A 20,442-nucleotide genomic window follows, 5' to 3' on the forward strand; every position below is an offset into this window, starting at 1 on the left:
ACAGGACAAAATTTCACTGGTATTTTTAAGAAAAAGGGCAAAACTAAATTTATTTTCAATGTTGAAAAAATACCATTAATATACCCAAGTTCAATCATACTGATAGAACTGTTACTGAATTTCAAAAGAGAGCGATGCAGTGCCTGTACAAAGTTGGTCTTATTTTAAGAATAATTTTGCTTTTCCCTCCCATAATACCAAATTGTATATCATAGCAGTTTAATTATTTAGTTCTCATAACTTTACCAGCTTTTCCGATTTTATTCAGGCTTTTCAAAATCAGTGATCATCACATTTTTGTTCTTCCCAAAGAAATTTAAATATGAACACTTGAAATAAATAGGTTACAGAAGACAAATCAAGTGTTACCAGGTTTAAGAATAACATAGAAACAAGGTATAATAAAAAGATGTCCAAAATTACTTAGCATACATTGCTAGAAAGAAACATAAAGTAAAATAATTCAGAAAACTATTTTGTATATATCATCTCTTTCTTAAAGATAGCTAGCTATATTCCTGGGGGAAAAAAAAGATAGTCAGAAATTATTTTTTTTTGTTACTCGGTATTTTATTTTCCACTATAACACAAATTTTTAAAAACTTGATGTGAGAGAGAAGAGTTAGTTTCTGCAAACTGGCAAACATGGTTGTCAAAGTGTTTTTATTCAAGTCAACCTGATGTACTTTATTTAATGAGTATTTTGCTAGTTTTAAAATTAACAATGGTCTCTAAATATTCAATAGTAATGTCTATATCATAAACAGTAATTATTTAGATATAAAACATTTAATAGTATCCTTCAGAGTCATGCTATGTGTTTTGAAAACCGATAAATCTACTTGAAATAATTGGTAATCCTGATGCTTTCTAACAATTTGGTCCTAAAGCTTCACATTTTAGAAACAAACACACACAAAAAGTATATCATTGAAGGAAGTTGTTGAGAGTTCTGGAACGTGAGGAGTTTAATGTATCTGAAAAGATGGCTACAAGAGAGAATGACCAGTGCCTGCAGGGTCACAGGAGTCTCCGTGGGGAGATTACACAGTAAACATTAAAAAGGAGAGGTCAGAAAAAAACAAATGGCATCTTCTCAGAACTGTGTCAAATGTTCCCACACAAACCAAGTCTGTTTTCAAAGCTGCACAAGTGCTTGGAATAACTCGGAAACAATTACCTGTGGAGTTTAAAGGCTTCCGAGTGTGCGTGATCTTCCTGAAACAATATGCCGACATTTATACCGCAAACTGGACCTCATTCCAAAGCCTCTTCTTAGAAAAATTTTTTTAAAAAAAATTTAAAGAAAGTCATGAAAAATTCAAATGCAGCTAATAAACACAAAAATACCCAAAACACACACACATCCCAAAAGCAATTTCATATTTCTAGGCCTGAGACGTTCCTTATCAGAAATAAAGATTCTACACCATAGAAAAGACAGCATTACAACCTACTAGTATTAAAATCTGCTGATGTATTTTAGTTCTTATTCTATTTCACACCCATAGACCGTATCCTACAAATTAAAAGGTGCCATTAGGAGGTTTAGACAAAGCTGGTTTAAAAGAAATTTTTATTGCCCAAGGTATTTTTTTCTTGTGTCTTGCGTGTTTTTTTTTCTTGTTTCCTTTTTTAATAACTATAAATTAAAGCTTAAGGAAGCTTGACTTTTTCTTGGAAAACAAAACAACAAAGCTTTTATGTCATTTGCTAGTCTTATCTCGTTTTATGAGCGAGATGGTAGTCATCTTGAGAGAGTAAAATTTATACCGTGAGTGATTCTGGTCTAAGTCTGGTGGCACTAAAAGGAGACAATAACATTATTGACAAAATTATTATCTGCTGGTGGCATTTGCGGAAAAGAAGCCCTTGCAAATTTCTAAACAACAGTAAACTCTGTTAGGAAATTCTAAAGTCTTACAGGCCCAAAGAGAATGAGGTTAGTAAAATACCTCAACAGAGTTTGAATAAAATACTGGATTTGAGAGTTACTGGAGCTTGGATATGTAAAAATAGGACTGTAGGTTGGGTCATGCTTACAAGGGTCTCAAGTTCAAATAAACTACTGTGACAATACACCACTTCACAGGGCGCACGTGTTCCCGGGGCTCCTGGCCTTCAATAGGTGCTGGCAGAAGATGTGCTCAGTTGCTTTCCAATATAGATGCCTAGCCCCAAAGCCAAAACATGAGAAAGGAAGAGAGATGGAATGAACACCTTAAGAAATTCTGCAGAGACAATGCCCCCCTTCTTCATGGCTCCACTTTTCCTCATGCTTAAAGAAACAGAACGTTTAGGGTGCCTGAAGTGGAACTCTTTCGGGGGAATGCTTTCAGGCCTACTGGACCAGTCGGACACCCAGTCTACAATTTTCTTCAAAGCACCAACTTCTCTCTCTCCTTCTACAACTTCTTCTTCTGACTGAGAGCTATGGTCCCTGCTGGTGTGCATTTCCACATCAAACATAATTTTCCCATCTTCTTGTGGGGAAGGGCTGTTACAGTGAGAACTACCACTTGAACTACTCTGTCCTGATTCACGTTGTGCATCTAAGAATCTTCTCCATGCCTCCATTGTGGATAGAGGATGAGGAAGGGACGTGCTCCAGTCCCCCATTTTTCCCATTGCCATTATCATTACCATTGCTGCTGTTCATGGGTAACTCCACCCAGGAACTGTTGAGGCCAGCTGGCGGGGGCACAGGCGACCCCCCTTCCTCGCAGTTGTTGTTGTGCAGGAGCAGTGGCTGCTCTACTAAATGAGACGACATTGTCGGGCGGCTGGAGGAGCGGTGGCCGCAGCGGAGTGCCTCTGGCTCTCGGACAGCAACACACCAACTACACCATTTTATAACAATAGAAGGTAGCTGGAAATCCTACATGGTAACACAGACAATATGATACACAACCGAGGGGGAGGAGGCAAGAGAGAGCGTGGCAGAGGCCACCGGTTTAGACTAAGAGCCCTTCAATGGACTGCGGAATGGACTGGACCTGCTGCTTCAGCTGGGAGCCTTCTTTGATGGTGACAGAACAGGCGGCGACAGGCCCGGAGACCCCGCAGGCCGGCCCAGCGCCTGCTTGGAGCGCACAAACACGAAGGGCACATTCTTGACCTCGCACAGCAGCGGGAGGTGCAGGATGACCTCCAGGGGCTCCGCGTCTGCAGCCACCACAGTGAACTCAGACATGCCTCTGTTAGGGGTTTCGGCGGCCTCATTGGCTCCTTTTCGAAGCTGCTTGTGGTTACATGACTGCCGAACGAGGTCCGATAGTTGTTGGTGAGGTGGCCTGCGAGAGGGTAGGCCTTCGGATTCACGTCAGCCTCAGTCATCAGTCATCGCTGTGGTTCCGCGAGCTCGCCTCCCCTCAGGACGCGCCGCCGTCAGAGAAGGAGCGCTCCACTCCACCGCAGTCTCACGGAAGTAGTGGAAAAATCCATTTTTATTTCTAATAGATAGTTTGGCTTCCCTTTCTGCATTCTTCATCATCACCCCAAACATCTCTTTTTACCACAACACAAATTGGGTCGGGTGTTTCCCCCAGGATTACTGCCAAACAATGGCACCACCACTCCTGCCAGGAAAGGGCTGTATGTCTGTGACTCTCGGAGGAAACACGTGGGTCATGACGTGGCAAGAAAAAGGAACACCGGGGAGGAGCGGGGGACACATATAGCGGGGAGGAGCTAAACGGTTAAGCTCTTGGGAAACAGCTGCAAAGCGAAAATTTTGTGACGGTTTTGACATATGTGTAAGTCTGTGACAATCACCATCATCCAGATAATGAATATATCCATCATCCCTAACATGTTCTCATGTCCCTTTGTAATCCACCCCAGGCCAAGGCTGACCTGCCTTTCTGTTACTACTGATTAGTTTGTAATTTCTCGAATTTTTTGTGAATGAAGCCATATAGTATACCCTCTCTTTTTTCACTCCGAATTATTTTAAGATTCATCTGTATTATAGTATGTATCGGCAGTTGGTTCATTTTTAGTGTGAATATTCGTGTGTGGATATTCCCCTGTTTATCCACGCCATTGGCGATGGACAGTTGGGTGGTTTCCAGTGTGGGGCTATTACAAGTAACACTGCTGTGAGCATGTGTACAAATCTTTGTAGGCTTTCACTTCTCGTGGGTAAATACTTGGAGTGAAATGTCTGAATCATGCAGGAGGTATATTTTGAACTTTTGGAGAAAAAAACAAATTGTTCCTCCTGTCCCAGCAGTAGTTGAGTTCCATTCTCCACTGCTCCACATTCCTACCCATAGTGGGTTTGGTTAGACTTTTTAAAATTTTAGTCATTTTAACGGTCATTTCCCTAAGGACTAAAGATATTGATCATCTTTTCATGTGCTTATTTCCTATCCATTTGTCTTCATTGATGAAACACTTAAGTTACTTGCCCATGTTTAATTGGATTGTTTGTTTTCTTATTATTGCATCTTAAGAGTTATTTACATATTCTGGATATAACTTTATTAGGTATAAGAATTACAAATGTCTTCTGATAAAGCCGAATTTATTAAAATTTTCTTTTATGGACTTTGCTTTTGTCATATATATCTTTGCCTAACCCAAGATCTCCTATGTTTTCTTCCAGAAGTTTTATCATTTTAGGTTTTGCATTAGTTCTACAATCCGTTTTGAGACCATTCTTGGTGTGAACTATGGATCGAAGGTTTTTTGTGTGTGTGCTTTCGTTTTGCATGTGGTTGTCCAAAGATTTCAGGACCATTTGTTGTAAATACCATGCTATCTCCATTGCCTTTTTTAAAAGAAGTTGTTATTGATTTATTTTAAGGAGAGAGGGAGAGAGCGAGAGGAACATCAATAATGAGAGAGAGACATCGATCTGCTGCCTCTTGCAGGCCCCCCACTGGGGATCCAGCCCTGACCGGGAATTGAACTGGGGACCTCTTGGTTCATGGGTCGATGCTCAACCACTGAGCCACACTGGCTGGGCAGTTGCTTTTTGAAGTTGTCAGAAACCCATTATCCATATGTGTATACCTCTGTTTGGGGGTTCTCTATGTCTTTTATTGATCCACTTGTCCATCTTTATACCTGTGACACACTGCATTGATTATTGTAGCTTTATAACAAATCTTAACACCGAGCAGTTCATGATATAGCAATAAGAAAAGGTTCTGCTGGAGGGAGAGGAAGTAAAGGGTAAAGCTTAAATGCTTGGGAAAGTCTGCTTTTTGTTCCGTGTGTGTGTGTGTGTGTGTGTGTGTGTGTGTGAGAGAGAGAGAGAGAGAGAGAGAGAGAGAGAGAGAACTGACCGCTATCACTTTGAAAAGTAAAATATTTCTCCTAGAAAATGTCTTTCTACATTTCTGCTCTGCTGGGCCTTAATAGCTGGTGTGTGTGCGCGCGTGTGTGTGTGTGTGTGTGTGTGTGTGTGTTTGTTTTTGATCAACAATTGTAAATATCATGTCCTGCTCATCATTTTCAGTACAAATGCAGCATCTCCTCACATACGTACATGCGACCTGCATTCGTCTACCCAGGTCACATATTCCTACCTCTGACTGTGGTCTGCATGCAGTTATTTTCTAGATGCACTGTCCAATAGCAAGGAGCTTTCCAAACTCTGGCAGGACGAAGTCAGCTTGTTTTGGTAACAGGGCAAACCGGAGCGGCTTGAGCAATGCTCTGCGCACACAGCCAGCATGACCCCACAAGCGCCTGGGTCTGTTTTGCTCGGCTGTGTTTATTTTTTCACAGGGTGCTACAAGGCTTGGCACGCTTTCTCAATGAGTAAGATCGGTAGCATTTTCTTTTCTGTCCCTTAAAATGACTGCTCTTTTTCTTTTTCTTTTTCTCATTTGATCTACTTGCTTCTCCCCTCCTTCACCACCCTTAACCACCTTGGGAAGTTTGGTCGCAGGAACTAAAATCCCACAATAGCAACATTTCACATGATCCTGAGGAAACTCCTATCAACAAGGTACTTCCGTCTTTGCCTGCAAAAAAGTCGTAATCTTGGAACCGAGAGTCAAAAGCCCCGGCTCTGGACTCAGCCCCTCCGTTGCCTCAGGGTCGCCTGCTCTCCATCCAGCCTGCTATGCAGTGAAGCCAGCTCTCTGGAGCAGAAGCGCTGGAGGGGCGCAGCCTGCCAAATGCTGCTCTGCGCTCTGGTTCACATGTGTCTGCAAAATAGAATCGTCATGTAACTGTCGGCACAGGCCAGAGCCATTTAACTCCCTAATGAGGAAATGAATAAGAGAGACCAACAAAAAGTTTGCATAAGGAAAACCGAGAAACATGGGTTCATGTAATCAGCTGGGAAATGGAAGTGGAGATTAGCTTGTCGGGAGCTTCTGCTGGAGGAGGCCACACCTAAATGAAAGCCGCATCAGATCTGATGCGACAGTTATAAATGCAGCCAGAGCTGTGACAGCGAGGAGGAGTAGGAAAGACTTTTCAGCGAAGAGAGCCATTTGAATACGGCCTGCTATTCTCTGAAGACATTTTCCAACCCTGCTGTAAGCTAAGGGCTGACCTGGCCGGGCAGAGACCTTCGTGGGCAGAGAAAGCAGCCCAGCTCCGCAGCCTGGAGCAGCGCCCTGACAGTGAGCGCCATGCGAGCGCAGGGCGAGGCCGGCGTGGGCAGGCAGCCTCCAGGGCGGGAGGCCTGGCGAATGCAGGGCGGGGCAGAAGCAGGACGGCAGTTGTTCAGGGGAAAGTGGTACATTCAGGGATAAGTGATAACACGAGAGTGAGCTCTGTGCACGTGTGCTCACATGGAGGCCTCCTGCCCACCTGTACAGAGCGAGTCTCCGTGCTGGGAGCCGGTCCATCCTTGCTGCTTGACACAGTCACTGCAGGGAAGAAACATCTGCACAGCATATGTTTCAAGGGATCTGGAGTATATGGCATACTGTTCTTAATATGTTTGCTCCCCTCCTTGGCGCTATGTGTTTTAACCAAGGTCACCTCTCCGAGAAAGGTTGTTTCCCCAGGTAGGGATTTTTCCCTGAAGTTAGGGAAGGAATAAAATCCCTTAACTAAGTGCCAGGTGGGTAGTTAATCACTTTAACTATGGACAATCACGATTAAGCTACATAATCTTTACTCCCTGGAATGGAGATAAGAAACACCCTAACCTTTGGAATAGAAATTGACAGGATTAAAATCAACTGGTATAAATACAGATGTAACAAGACAACAGAACACAGAACCTAGAGACAGGACTTGGCTGGAGATCCTAGACAGAACCTAGAAACAGAACCTAGCGAGAGAACCTGGCTGAAGAACCTAGAGACAGAACCTAGTGAGAGAACATGGCAAAAGATCCTGGACAGAACCTGGCTACAGAACTTGGCTGGAGAACCTAGACAGAACATGGCAAGAGAACCTGGTGACCGAATCTGATGGGGGAACCTGGATAGAACCTGGCTGGAGAACCTGGCTAGAGAACCCTACACAGAACCTGGCTGGAGATCCTAGACAGAACCTGGCTAGAGAACCTGGCTACAGAACCTGGTTATGATGATCAACTGAAGGCTGCCTCCATGTCATTCCTTCTTCGCTGACTCTGTCCACACCTTTGGGGACCCCTGGACCTGCTGGGGCTGGACCCCAGCATCTCCGGAGCCTGAGCAGCTACACAGCGAACCTGCGGCGGGAGGGCCTGTGCACCAGGATGTTCGCTCTCCCCAGGATGTTTGCCGGCCGCAGGCCTGTCTGGACGGAGCCCTGGACAGCAGGGCCGAGCTCCTGAGAGCACGTCTGGGTCGCTCAGTTTCCAGGACTAAGGAAGCCACCCCCAAACCTCTCCAGGAAAAGCCCAGAAAAGCCTCAGCCATAACAAAGCGGTGGGCCCGCGTCGCGTGTCTTTCCAAAAACGCGAATCCTGTTTGAAGTGATGCCACCAGCACCTCATTTCACCTGCTGAACGGGAGAAAGAGCTCGCTGATAAGCAGTGACACATCTGGGCACGTCTGGAGCTCTGTGCACAGCATCTGCCAAAACTAAAAACATCCTGAAGAGGCAGGAAAACATGGCTGATATCCAAGAGGAAAAGCGCAGACATTGCAACAAGCCAAACGTTATGAGAAATTGTGACGAGCAGATGAGGACTGTGAAAGGGTGAGCTAATGTGTAGCTGAAAGGATGAAGAATACCTACAAAGAAGGAGACTCTATGAAAAATAATCAATAGATGGTAAAACTAAAAACTATGATAATTGAAATAAAAAGTCAGTTGGTGAGCTAACAACTGATTAAGCACCACAGAGCATAGTATTGGCTAATTGGGAGATAATTTAACAAAAAATATCTAAATTAATGCCTAGGTAAAAAAAAAAAAAGAATACTGGAGAGCATGGAGACATGCGAGACATACTCCAAAAGTCTAACACATGAGTAATTCATCTTAGAAGAGAGAAAGCAAGTGAGAAGCAGCATTCATGGAACTTCGCAAGCCCCAAGTTAATGGGGAAATAATATTTGCGCTAATGGACTAGCTTGTTACTAAAATACTTCAAAGTAAAACCTTTGCAGAAATTTGGGTTCCTCTGGCCAGAAGCCCTCCTGGTAGGCAGTGGTGAAGGAGGGGAGGAAAGGGGAGATGATAAAAAAAAAATTTGAAAGAATAAACCAAAGACAACTACAATTAGACCCACCAAGAACCAAAAAGAAAAACAAAAACATAAAAGCAGCCAGAGCAAAAAAGACATATGACCTTCAAAAGAAAACTTACAGCTGTGTTAGGAAGTGTGAAAAATACAAGGCAACAGAGTCATATATTTAAAGTGTTAAAAGATAATAATTGCAAAACTAAAATCTTACACTCTGCAAATATATTCTTCAAGAGTAGTTCTAGAGATGTAATATAACAAGAAATCTAAGCAACTACGTAAATAGGTTCAAAGAAATAAAGAAAAATACCTTCAAATGATTTTTAAGTTATTGATGAATAAAGATATGGAAAGCAGAAGTTATGACAAGTTTAAACATGGATGAAAAGAACAATAGCAGAAATTTTCAATCTTTTCAGGTGGCCTCTAGAGCAGATTAGTGGCGGGATAAGAATGAATCGGTGGATTTTAAAATAGGTTAACAGAAATTACACAATTGGAAGAACATAGAGGAAAAAAATTATAGGAAAATGAACAAAGCCTCAGAGACTTCAGATAATTTCAAGTTGCCAACATACATGTAATTAAAACCTCCGGGAGGAGGAGGAAAGGGATAGAAAACTATTCGGAGAAATAATGGTGAACAGCTTCTCAAATAGAGTGAAAAATATTAATTTACTGATTCAACAAGTTCAACAACTCAAGACAGAATAAACACAAGGAAAGCCACACCTAGGCACATCAGAGTCACTGATACAGAGAAGATCTGGAAATGACCCAGGGAAATATGACACATCACACAGGGAGATCAGAGACCTGATTACAAACCGGATCAGAGACCTCATGACAAGGTGCAGGGCCAAAGGCAGTGGGAATCACTTTAGGTATTTTTACAGGAATTGACAGATGATTCTAAAATTCATATGGAAATATTTCATATGGAAATATAAAATACAAAGAGTATCTATGGCAATCTGGATGAAAATAAAGCAGGAGGACTTACCCACTGATATCAAGTCTTATTTTAATGCTATAGTACTTAGGACAGTACAGTATTAGTCTGGGTAGATGAACTGAATAATACAAGAGAGCGAATAGTCCAGAGACTCCTACTGCACAGATACCTGAATTATGCCAAGCACGATACTAAAGGGAGGTCAGAGAAGGGTATTCGTTTCTGCAAATGAATCATTTTGACAGACAAATAGAAAAATTAATATGGACCTTGAACTACCACCTTACACCCTACACATAAGTCAATAGCAGGTGGACCGCTGATGTACATGTGAGAGGTAAAACACATAGAAGGAATCTTCATTACGTTAGAGTAGGCAAAGGTTTATTAAACAGAACCAAAATATTCTAACTATAAATAAACAATATTGATAAGTCAAGATCTTTCTTCCAAAGACACCACTAAGACAGGAGAGGCCATCCACAGAACGAGAAAGTGATTTGCAATAGATTTATCAGAAAAGGTGTTCTTACCTAGAATGTACTCAAAGCTCCTGCAAGTCAAGACAAACTAGAAGAAGACTATATGAACAAAAGGTTGACCGGGTAGTTAAAAAAGAATGTTTAATGGCCAGTAAATATTTTTTAAAGTGTTCAACTTCATTAGCCACCAGCAAAATACAGTTAAAGCCAGAATGAGGTACAGGACACACCTATCAGAATGGTGAAATGAAAGAAAATATCAAATGTTGATAAAGATTTCAAGCAACTGGAACTCTCTCTCTCCAACCTCCTTGCTGGGAGTGCGCTTAAGCAAACCTTCGGGGGAACTGTCTGCAGCCCCCCACTTCACCGCCCCAGCCCAGAGCATATGCATAGTCTGCAGGCCAGGCCTTCACTCCTGGGGTATGGCCCAAGGAAAGTGTAGAGATGTTCACCAAAACACAGGATATTCATAACAGCCCGTACATCATGGGCCCAAACTAGAAACTGCCTTAGCGTCCATCAGCCCTGTACTGGATAGACACACTGTAGCGCAGTCACAAAACTTGATTTTGTAAGAATTCACTGAGTTGTCCATGCCAATCCCTTTCATCCCCTGCTGCTCTGGGACACCCGGGGCTGTGCCTAGTCTGACCAGGTTTCTGGAAATGGGCTCCAGGCCAGGCGCTGGCGGCCCCTCACCTGAGCTGGTGCCGCTGCTGACTCAGCCTCAGGAGGCCTCAGCCAAGGCCACAGAGCTGAGAAGCCAAGAAAATGCTGCTTCTCCCGTTTCCACAAAGCACCGCCCCACACTGCAATTGTTTTGAGTGGCTGATCACTAGGCTTTTGTGCTTGGGGAGCAATGCTCAGATCTGTGCACTGCTTGTTACCTCCCAGCTGCTGGAGATGAAAGGGTGTGCCTGGGCATGTGCAGGACTAGCTCAGGGGCATCCTGACCACTCCCACATCCAGCAATTTTATTTCAAAACCGAGGAACGAGGAGGATGATACGCAAGGAGATGCTATCACCTCACTCAGGGAGACCCCAGCACTTGAAGGAACAGCACCCACCTGGGAAGGAGGTGGCTACCCCCAAATAGAAAAGGATCCATTATGGGCACCGTCAGCCAGCTCAGCAGTTGCTGCCTGGGAAGTGCTCATACTTTGCATTTTCTTTCCAAACACACCCTGGATGAAAGTGTCCCCACAGTGTGGACTGAGTCAGCACATGCTGCGGGGGAGGACGCGATGTCTCCAGAAGCCAGTGGGCATGTGCTGCCCTGTGCCTGCTGCTCCCGCGGGGGAGTGGGCCGGCCACCACCCTGCGGAGCCTCTGGCATCGCCCCTGTTCCCTCAAACACCTGGCACAGGTCCAAGCTCCAACCTGGACCACAGATCCTGGGAGAAGCTGTTCGATTGCAAAGCTTCACTTTCATCACGTGGGTAGTTATTAGAAAACACTGAACAATTCACCATCTCTCAGGGTCCCAGCCAGACAGCCTAATGGCCTGGACCATGAGCTCTCACTTTCATTGATCAAACCGCTATCTTTTTCTCCAGCACCGAGTCTCTCAGGAGACACCCCCTGGTGGGGAGACACCCTCTGGTGGGGAGACACCCTCTGGTGGGGAGACACCCCCTGGTGAGGAGACACCCTCTGGTGGGGAGACACCCCCTGGTGGGGAGACACTCCCTGGTGGGGAGACATCCCCTGGTGGGGAGACATCCTCTGGTGGGGAGACACCCCTTGGTGGGGAGACACCCCTTGGTGGGGAGACACCCCCTGGTGGGGAGACATCCTCTGGTGGGGAGACACCCCCTGGTGGGGAGACACCCCTTGGTGGGGAGACACCCCCTGGTGGGGAGACATCCCCTGGTGGGGAGACACCCCCTGGTGGGGAGACATCCCCTGGTGGGGAGACACCCCCTGGTGGGGAGACATCCTCTGGTGGGGAGACACCCCTTGGTGGGGAGACACCCCCTGGTGGGGAGACACCCCTTGGTGGGGAGACACCCCCTGGTGGGGAGACATCCTCTGGTGGGGAGACATCTCCTGGTGGAGAGACACCCCTTGGTGGGGAGACACCCCTTGGTGGGGAGACATCCCCTGGTGGGGAGACACCCCCTGGTTGGGAGACACCCCTTGGTTGGGAGACACCCCCTGGTGGGGAGACACCCCTTGGTTGGGAGACACCCCCTGGTGGGGAGACACCCCTTGGTTGGGAGACACCCCCTGGTGGGGAGACACCCCCTGGTGGGGAGACATCTCCTGGTGGGGAGACATCCCCTGGTGGGGAGACACCCCCTGGTGGGGAGACATCCCCTGGTGAGGAGACACCCCTTGGTTGGGAGACATCTCCTGGTGGGGAGACACCCCTTGGTTGGGAGACATCTCCTGGTGGGGAGACACCCCTTGGTTGGGAGACATCTCCTGGTGGGGAGACATCCCCTGGTGGGGAGACACCCCCTGGTGGGGAGACATCCCCTGGTGGGGAGACACCCCTTGGTTGGGAGACATCTCCTGGTGGGGAGACACCCCTTGGTTGGGAGACATCCCCTGGTGGGGAGACACCCCTTGGTTGGGAGACATCCCCTGGTGGGGAGACACCCCTTGGTTGGGAGACATCTCCTGGTGGGGAGACACCCCTTGGTTGGGAGACATCTCCTGGTGGGGAGATCCCCTGGTGGGGAGACATCACTGGGGTGTCCCCATTGAAAGCATCTCTGGAGAGAACTGGACCCCGCGACTTCGAGAGGACGGGGAGGACTGTCCTTTTGTCAGAACAGGTGGGACAGGGAAAGCAGGACCACCGGCACCGGCAGGCACCTCGGCTGCCACTGCGCCGGGCTAGGTGCCTGGAATACCGCGGCACCGTTTCCAAGGAGCAACTGGGAACTGCTCTGCCTCCAAAGTGTTTCTAGCTCATCAGTCAGGCAGTGAACCTGAAACGGAAAGAATGTACTTTGATTCTGATTCCAAAACACATTCTTGGCTTCAAGACAATCATTTTTAAGAAGACGCCATCAGTACTTTCTTCTGTTGTCTTTTCTAGCAAAGTGGGGGAGGGGGAATTCCTGGAATAACACTTAAATTGAAGGATTAGCTTAAAATGGTATGCAGGCAATGTACAACATAGGGACACAAAGGCAAAGATAATTATAGATCCAAGAAGGAATGAAAGAAAATTTGAAGAAGGAACAGAAAGAGGAGGAAAAGAAGAAAATATGTGAGTGAATGGCCAGGTGGAGGGTGCCTGACCCACATCTCCCTACTCAGAAGCCGGCAGTCTGTGTCGGCGACACCGAGGTGGCAGAGGTGGGACCACTGAGCCAGAGCTCTCCATGACTCTGACTTTAGCTTCTTTGAGGGGGGCTCCACTGTCCTGTTCTGTACACACCCATGTCACTGACACGTGGTCATCAGTAGCAGCAAGGGCCTGACGGAACCTGAGATCACCGAGAGGGGCCGGGACTGCCCTGGGCAGAGCCTGCATCCACTGGCAGCAAGGCCTTCACAGCTCCCAGGGCCCATGCCCTGCCACACAAGTCCTCCAGCCTATGCTCTGCCAGGCTCTCATTAACCATGGGCCTCGGTTCCTTGACAGGAACCTGGATTACTTCCTTGAGCTGAGAATGGGAGGAAGCTGCCATTTCCTGTCCCTGGGGACAGTGAGTCTAACTCAGTCCTCGTTCTTATTCTGTTATGGAAATTCAGGCAGTCATAGAGCTGACTAGGAGATGCTCTGAAACGCTGCAGGTGAGAGAGTCCACCTTTGGTTCTTGGGAGAATGCCAGACAGGCCACTGCGTGTGGGTCTAACTATCCCGACCACACTGGCCTCGGTTAATTCAGCATAGTGCTGAAGTATGGTAGCAATCATCTCAGGAAGAAACTATAGTTTAACTCTAACTCTGCTGTTTGGCTTCTGTACTTATTTGCTTTGTTTAACAATAGAAAAGTTATTTTGATTTTCTGAATTATATAAATCATCCCATTCGATTAAATACCCTATTGATTGTAATGTAAAATCCCATTTGTAGTGGTCATACTGGTCTTAGAAAGCACATTTTCCTTTACCTGGGAAGGACAGCACAATTATCCCAAGGTCAGAGGGCTCCAGTTAAGGTGTCGCTGTTGACTCAGTGTTCTGGAGACCCAAAACAAAAACTGTCATTTAGATAACATGCCTAAGTTTAACCCAGGTTCCTCATTCCAGACCCCAAGGGCTCTAGATAATGTGTTTTTTATCTTAGTTATTCTGGTGGCTGTGAGGGGGTTTCTCATTATATTATGATTTACATTCCCTACTGACTGATGTTGGGTTTATTGGTCATTTTTTTAACGTTCTTTGGAGAAATGTTTGTTCAAATCCTGTTCCCATTGTTTATTTGGATTATTTTCTCTTCTTTTCCTAGTTTCTGAAAGTGGGAAAAACAAGATATTTGTTTGGGATCTTTTAAAATACAGTCATTTACATCTCTAAGTTTTCTTCTATGTACTGTGTTAGCTGCATTTCATAGGATTGGCATGTTGGGTTTTTATTTTCTTTCATCTTAAAGTGTTTTCTGACTTCTTTTTAAATTTCTTCTTTGATCCATTTGTTATTTAGGAGTGTATTGCTTAATTTCCACATATTCCTAAACTTCCTAAATTTCTTTCCCTCATTGATTTTTAATTTCATGACCTTATGATTAGAGAACAAACTTTGTATGATTTCAATCCTTTTAAATGTATTGAGGATTGTTTTATGGCCTTGTTATGGTCTATTCTGGATAATGTTACATGTGCAGTTGAGAAGAATGTACATTTTGCTGTGGTTGGGAAGAGTGTTTTGAATATGTCTAGTAGGTCTAAGCCACCAATGTAAAATTCACATTGTCTGCCATCTAATCAAAAACTACCAAGAGAGCAAAGAAGCAAGATAACATAACCCATAATGAGAAGAAAATCAATCAAAACCGACCCAGAAATAGCACAGATCATGAAATTATTAAACAAGGATGTTAAAACAGTTATTATGATTACATTTCATGTGTTCAAATGCTAAAGATCAGACATGTTTAGTAGAGACATGAAAGGGATTTAATATCCAAATCACACTTAAGAGATGAAAACTATTTTGTCTGAGATTTAAAAACTCTCTCTCTCTCTCTCTCTCTCTCTCTCTCTCTCACACACACACACACACACACACACACACACATTGGAAATTATTAATGGTGCATTCAACATTGCAAAAGAAAAGATTAGTAAACATCAAGACTTAGCAAGAGAAACTATCCAAGAATAAAACAAGGAAAAAATGGATTAAATAAACAGAGCATTGATGAATTGTGACAACTTAAAGCACCCAAATATACCTGTAATTATAGTTTCCCAAGCGTGTGGAGGGGGAGCGAGGCAGTGGGAGGTGCTAGAAGAAATATTTGAAGAAATAAGGCCAAAAATTTCCCAAATTTGAGGCAAATTATAAACCCACAGATCCAAGAAATGCAACAAATTCCCAGCACAAGAAGCATGAAGAAAACTTCACCAAGGCACTTCATAATCAACTGCTTTAGAATCTGTGATAAAAAGAAAACTTTAAAGGCTGCCAGAAAACAGAGGAACTAAGATAAGAATGACAGCAGATTTCTTACGAGAAATGATGCAAGGTAGGAAACTTTGGGTCAATATCTTTAAAGCACTAAAAGAAATAAACACTGTCAATCTACAATTCTTTATTCATAAAAAATATCTTTTGAAAATGAAGGGGAAATGAAGTTGTTTTCAGATATACAAAGGCTGAAAGAATTCTTTACCAGCCAACCTACAGTATATAAAATGTTAAAGGAAGTCCTCCAGGCAAAGAGAAAATTATAGCAAACAAAAATCTGAACCTACATAGAAGAATAAAAAGCAACAGAAATAGCAATTCCATAAGATTTTTTATTATTTAAATATCTTTAAAAGATAATTATTTGAAGCCAAAATAACAACATATTGCATGACATACAACACAGAGGCTGGGTGGAGAGTGATGAAGGTGCTCTAAGGTTCCTGTACTGCACATGACATTGGACTTTATTAGGTTTATGACATCACAATAAATCCCTTCGTGATGCTGATCATGGTTGACATAGTGGGAACCTCTGTCACACACTGCCAATAGTGCCAATAGATTGCCCATCCTAAAGCCGACTGTACCACGCTTTTTCTGGTTGAAAGTTATACAGCTCCTGATAGTCTCACCCAATAAAATCTGAAGTCTGTGGCCTGTCTTTCCATTCTTATCTATCAAGATACCCTCTACATACCCTAGGACAGTGATGGCGAACCTTTTGAGCTCGGCGTGTCAGCATTTTGAAAAACCCTAACTTAACTCTGGTGCCATGTCACATATAGAAATTTTTTTATATTTGCAACCATAGTAAAACAAAGACTTATATTTTTTATATTTATTTTATATATTTAAATGCCATTTAACAAAGAAAAATCAACCAAAAAAAATGAGTTTGCGTGTCATAGGTTCGCCATCACTGCCCTAGGAGGAAAGGAACCTCTGGCATTGGGCCTCCTTGGGGCACTGGTGAGAACTGAAGGAGATAATCAAGAATGTGCAGGTGGTTTTGCACTAGAAATTTGCGCTTGGTGAGTGGGTAAGCATGTAACAAATCTTCCTGGAGGAGATCACAGAAGATATAAACCCTTTTTTGAATGGCAAAGCACTTCTCATGTCTGGAGGAACCCTCACGTTACCCACAGCTGAACACCTCCTCCGGGAAGGAAGTGAGAACCATATTTGGAGTCATCTCAGTCAGTTTCTACTTCATAGAATTTTCTCCTTCGATTTCTATATTATTTTCCATCGAAGGAATGTAGCCTCTGAGTCTATTGGCATCTCTCCTATGCTTATGATGACCACATGGAGTCCTAAGAATGATTGAATCAAAGGCCTCAGGCACTATTATTTAAGTTCATTTGGGAAAGAAAGAAAAACTGCAGCAAAGGGGGCTAAAGCAGCATGTGCAAATGACAGCTGAGCCCGCCTTGGCAAAGGACCACAAAAGTTTGTCATGAGGAAAGCATTGCTTTATTAGAGAATGCCCACTTATTCCATTGCTTCCAAGCAATTTGACACACTGAACTGAAAAGAAAGTTACAACCCAAACCTCAGTCACTGTTCCCAGCTGTTTCCACAGGCTGTAGTCAAAGCAAAAAGGGGCCTTAGGCTTCCCACCCCGGAACAGAAATCCAGCCAGAAAGGAAGTCAGGATGAGCCTGAAATCTCATGGCTGAAACGAAGACATCGCGAATGGCAACCTGGTGTGACACCGAGCCCAGAATCGTGGATCCTCTGTCCCGTGTGCAGTCAGCAGCCTGCGAGGCACACGCTGGGTGACTGCCAAGGTTTTGGATTTGTGTTGGGCTGGGATCGAGGGCAGATTTGAACAGCAAGCACTCGAGCTCACACTGGGCCTACTCACCTTGCAGGAGTGAGTGGCACCTGAACTTTAAGACAAAGGGAAACAAACAGACACAGGAAGGGAATGGGTAACCAACTTTGAAACAACAAACTATGGCCTTTTTCTTCCTAGCAGCCTTTTCAGGTAATATTCTGTCTGTGCATCCCCTGAAAAGGTTGCTACGAAGGGAAGAGATTCAAGCTAAACTATTTAATAGTGAGCAATCATTTTTAATGAATGTATTAAATCTTTCCTTTTACAGCCAGCTCTGACCTTAGGTAGTTTTGTGATTTCTGCTAACTGGTGTATATAATATACGTGTGTTGTGTATACATGTATGTTTTAATGGTGTTCTATATAGCTACATAACATATATACTCTCTGAGTTATATTATAATATATATGTACTAGAGGCCCGGTGCACAACATTCGTGCACTGGGGATGGGGGGTTCCCTCATTCTGGCCTGCACCCTCTCACAGTCCAGGACCCCTCAGGGGATGTCTGCCAAGAGGTCCTTAGCTCTGCGTTTGCCAGCTGTGAGCCCGGCTTCTGGCTGAGCAGCGCTCCCTCTGTGGGAGCGCACTGACCACTAAGGGGCAGCTCCTGCATTGAGCGTCTGCCCCCTGGTGGTCAGTGTGTGTCATAGTGACTGCTTGTTCCACCATTCGGTTGTTTTGCATATTAGCCTTTTATTATGTAGGACTAGAGGCCCGGTGCACAAAAATTTGTGCACTGGCAGGGGGGGGGGGGTGCGGAATGTGTCCCTCAGCCCCACTTGTGCCCTCTCACAGTCTGGGACCCCTTGGGAGATAACGACCTGCTGGCTTAGGCCCGCTCCCGGGTGGCAGAGGGCAGGCCCAATCCCTAGGTGCAGCCTCTGGTCGGGCTCAGAGCAGGGCCAATTGGGGAGTTGGGGCACCACCTCCTGTCATGCACAGAGCAGGGTGGATTGGGAGGTTGCGATGCCACCCCCAGTCACACTCAGGGAGGGCCGATTGGGAGGTTGTGGCGCCACCCCCTGTCATGCACGGAGCAGGGCCCATCAGGGGATTGGGGAGCTCCCCACTGTCACACACAGAGCAGGGCCAATCAGGGGGTTGGGGAGCTCCCCCCTATGAAGCACAGAGCAGGGCTGGTCAGGGGTTTGGGGCGCCTTCCCCTGTCATGAACAGAGCAGGGCGGATAGGGAGGTTGTGGCCCCGCCCCCTGTCACACACAGAGCCGAAGGGCGATCAGGGGGTTTGGGCGCTGCCCGCTGTCATGCTGCTCCAGGGGCCAGGAGGCCTCGCAGTTCCGCTGATCCCAGTGCTGGGAGGCCTCACAGCTCCCCTTGACACCGGGGCAGTGAGGCCTTGCTGCTCTGCTGATCCTGGTGCCAGGAGGCCTTGCGGCTCCGCTGATCCCAGTGCTGTGAGGCATATTACCCTGTTACTATATAGGATAGAGGCCTGGTGCACAGGTGGGGGCCGGCTGGTTTGCCCTGAAGGGTGTCCCAGATCAGGGTGGGGGTCCCGCTTGGGTGCCTGGCCAGCCTGGATGAGGGGATGATTGCTGTTTGCAGCTGGATACACCCCCTTCAGGGTGGGGGTCCCCACTGGGGTGCCTGGCCAGTCTGGGTGAGGGGCTGAGGGCCGTTTTCAGGCTGGCAGGTGACTGAAGCTCCCAACCTCTCCTTTTTTTCTTTTTATTTTAATTCTGGGATTTATTTACCTTCTATGGCTGTCACTGGAACTGAGAGCCGGCTTTAGCTCTGAGGCTCAGCTCCAGCTCTGAGACCTCGGCTGCTAAAAGCAGTATCTGCGTTTGTTTGGATTCTATAATTGTAACACTGTTTCAGCTCCAGCTCCGAGGCCGGCTGAAAGCAGGTTTCTGGGCTTTGTTTAGCTTCTATATTTGCAACATTGTTTCTTATACTGCAGCTCAGAGGCTGGCAGGGGCAGACGGGGAACCTTGGCTTCCTCCATCACTGGAGCAAGCAAGCCTCCTGTTCACTTCAGCTGCCTGGCTGCTGGCCGCCATCTTGGTTGGCAGTTAATTTGCATGTCTCCCTGATTAGCCAATGGGAAGCGTGTCAGAGGTATGGTTAATTACCATGTTTGTCTATTATTAGATAGGATATTAGATTAAGAATTTAGCTGAAGTGAAAATCTAAGCCCCTGGGAAAAGGGATTTTTTCTTTATTTTTTTTTTTTCTTTTCAAATAGGTGGTGCTCATCTTTGCATTTTTGCAACATTTAAATGTGTCTCCCTTGATAGGTGAGCTCTTCAGCATTCATTGTCATTTCAGGCATCACAGCATCAGCCCTACAGCTCACCACTCCCAAGGTAGGGTTCCTGTGCCGATGCGTCCTTGACCAACCCTGGCTCCAGCACAGGCCCTGGTGAGGGTGTGCCATGAGACAGATTTGTGGGATGAATACACATGTTCCTGTGCAAACTTATCAACAGAGAAATTTCAGTAAAGAAGTTTTTGTCTGGATTGGAGGAAGATCAAGAGTTGAACGTATGGCTCGACTAGCATGGCTCGATTCCAGGTCAGGACATGTGCCTGGGTTGTGGGCTCAGTCCCCAAGGGGGGATGTGCAAGAGGTAGCCAATCATTAATTCTCTCATCATTGATGTTTCTGTCTCTCTCTCCCTCTCCCTTCCTCTCTGAAATCAATAAAAATCTATATATTTTAAAGAGTTGCATGTATGTCTGCTGAGAGGGTTCCCAGGGGCCATCTAATCCAGCTCCCACCAACAGCAGCCTGAGCCATTGGCAAGCCTATGTTTAGGTAACGGAGCCCAAAGTCATCCCAGTGGACCACAGATTTTGCCAAGGTTCAAGCCAGAAAACAAGTGAAAACTGTGTGAAGGACATATGTAAACATACATGATTGCGTGCATATATAGTCACAGACGTGTAACATGCCAAATGGAATTGTTTTCCTGATTATAAAGTTGATGCATTAAGAAATTC

At 45.4% G+C, this 20,442-nt stretch overlaps 2 pseudogenes; both read right to left on the minus strand.

Annotated features, from left to right (window-relative positions):
• Nucleotides 1-1,810: 1,810 nt before the first annotated feature.
• LOC139019529 (BCL2/adenovirus E1B 19 kDa protein-interacting protein 3-like pseudogene) lies at nucleotides 1,811-2,773 on the minus strand (annotated as a pseudogene).
• An 80-nt stretch (nucleotides 2,774-2,853) lies between these two features.
• LOC139019530 (NHP2-like protein 1 pseudogene) lies at nucleotides 2,854-3,336 on the minus strand (annotated as a pseudogene).
• Between the last annotated feature and the right edge of the window lie 17,106 nt (nucleotides 3,337-20,442).

The sequence above is a fragment of the Myotis yumanensis genome, unplaced genomic scaffold (genome assembly GCF_028538775.1).
Source record: "Myotis yumanensis isolate MYYU_CA2020_CCGP unplaced genomic scaffold, mMyoYum1.0.hap1 SCAF_11, whole genome shotgun sequence".
In the NCBI taxonomy this organism is placed as follows: Eukaryota; Metazoa; Chordata; class Mammalia; order Chiroptera; family Vespertilionidae; genus Myotis; species Myotis yumanensis.